Source organism: Octopus sinensis, linkage group LG3, assembly GCF_006345805.1.
Source record: "Octopus sinensis linkage group LG3, ASM634580v1, whole genome shotgun sequence".
NCBI classification, from domain to species: domain Eukaryota; kingdom Metazoa; phylum Mollusca; class Cephalopoda; order Octopoda; family Octopodidae; genus Octopus; species Octopus sinensis.
In genome coordinates, this window is record NC_042999.1 from 85527548 (window position 1) to 85530365 (window position 2818).

Below are 2818 nucleotides of genomic sequence, written 5' to 3' on the forward strand. Positions count from 1 at the left end.
GTTTAGCCTAAGATCAGCCCTTATCTTACAGACCATAAAAGATCAAAGAACTTCCAATCATGACCATCCCATTTTTACAAACTTTTTATAGGATTTATTGAGTTTATCATCCCTTTTCCCTTATAAACGACAGTAGGGTAGCTTAACTGCTATTTCTAGCAAGTCTCCCACGCTGACTTAGACTGAAATTTTGGAATATCCAAGCGACAACAAAATGTGAATTCGGTTTCTTAAAAATTTACTTAGCATGGTTGATTACTCAATAATACATACTTATTGTTAACTCCATATGTGTATTTGATGTTATAACTTAGATGCTTTTTATTTTCATTTTTAGTCAAGCAACTGGGACAAAATTTTTAAAAAAGCGAAGATCACTAAAATTTAAATGAGCGTGCGATAAAAATAGTTTTCGCTTAAACTGGAACAATACTAATCTCGACTGATGATTCAACATATGAAAGAGAATAAGAGTATCGTCGTATGTTAAATAACCGGCCCAAAGTCACAAAAGTGACTCAACGGCTCGACGCTAACATTCTGACCTGCTATATCACTGCCATAACCAGTAATATATTGCTTAACAATGTATATATACTTACATATATATAATATATATATATATATATATATATATATATATATATATATAAGTTTAACAATTAAGGATAATCTCTTAATAAGGGATCTTAACAAGAAATTATCGGGTAGCTAGCGTGAAAACCTCATAAAAGAAAAGAATTCGAAAATAATTTTTTTCCTTTTGAACAAATTAATTATATCTATATTGTATAGAGGGCATTATTACACATAAATGCCTAGTGTGAGGCATTTATGTGTAATAATGCCCTCTATACAATATATATATATATATATATATATATATATATGTATATGTATAGGGCTCACACGAGTAAGCACATAAGTGCAAAATAATATATACATACATACGTACGTACATGCATACATATAAATATATATATATATATATATATATATATATGTATATGTATAGGGCTCACACGAGTAAGCACATAAGTGCAAAATAATATATACATACATACGTACGTACATGCATACATATAAATATATATATATATATATATATATATATATAATATATATGTATAGGGCTCACACGAGTAAGCACATAAGTGCAAAATAATATATACATACATACGTACGTACATGCATACATATAAATATATATATATATATATATCAGGTCATCCCATAAGTTCTGTCCGATTTTACCTTTTTTTAAATGAAATGAAATTTAATAGTATTTTAGAATGCCTAATGGAATTTAAAATTATTTTTATGCATTTGTGTACATTTAAACTAATTAAATATTATTTTACAGAATAATAGAATTAAAATTTCTTTGATTAAAACCCTTTCTAACATGAAAGTATCCAAAGAGCATTTGAGACACATAATGCTTTATGAGTACAAAAAAGGAAATTCTGCAGCCGAAGCGACTCGAAACACATTCAGTTTATGGGAAATAATGCTTGAATGAAAGAACTTGCAGAAGATGGTTTGCAAAATTCACAAGTGGAGATTTCAGTCTTGAAGATGAAGATCGAACAGACGTCCAGTTCAGTTTGATGATAAGCTCCTTGGGGCATTACTTGAAGAAAATCCTGCATTATCAGTTGAAGAATTGGCAATAAAACTTAGTTCAAACCATACAACTGTTCATCGTCATCTCCAACAATTTGGAAAGGTTCCTAAACTTGGAAAATGGGTGCCTCATGAATTGTCCGAAAGCAACCGCAAATCCCGAGTTGACATCTGCTCTTCTCTCCATTCTCGCGAACTCATTTCACCCTTTTTGGATAGACTTGTGACTGGTGACGAAAAATGGATCTTCTATCGAAATGTTAAACGTCGTAAACAGTGGTTTGGTAAAAGGGTAAAGGCTCAACCACAACCGAGAAGGGAACTTCATGGGAAAAAGGTTCTTCTCTCTATCTGGTGGAATTGCAAAGGAGTAATTCACTTTGAATTGTTACCACCTATTGCAACAATCAATGCTCAAGTCAACTGTCAGAAATTAGAGTGTTTGAACCAAACTCTGAAGAAAAAAAAGACCCGCTTTAGTGAATCGAGGAGTGATGTTTCATCAGGGCAATGTGCGACCCAACACTGCAAAGATCATATCACACAAGATCGAAGAGATTGGTTGGGAAAAAATTATTGATCCACCTTATTCTCACGACCTTGCTCCTTCGGACTACCATTTGTTTTGTAGTTTACAGAATCAATTGAGGAACATAACTTTCGCCACCCAGGAAGAGGTCGAAACTGCTATTTCAGAGTTCTTCGCTTTGAAACCCAAAGAGTTTTAGATTGATGGGGTTAAAATGTTTGTAAATAGATGGAAGAAAGTCATAGATAATCAGGGAAAGTACATTGATGATAAAATTTCAATTAAATATAACATTTGATCACTTGCATTCTTAATTCAAAATTTGGACTGAACTTGATATATGACTTGATATATACATACATATACATACATTATATATATATATATATATATAAACACACACACTTCTTTATTAAGCCTTCAAAAACAGAAAAAGTTGCAGCTTTAATAAAAGAGCCTATTGCTCTACCTTCGGTATTCGAGTAGTGTGCTTATTCGTGTAAGCGATATGTGTGTGTGTGTATTATATTATATCACCTGGTAATTTTGCTTTATATTACGATAGCGTTTCCTTGTTATGAAATGCGACATAATTCTAGCTTTCACACAGCATTCTGTGGTGAAAACACTATTTTATTAAGCACAGATTCTAATTGCAAAATC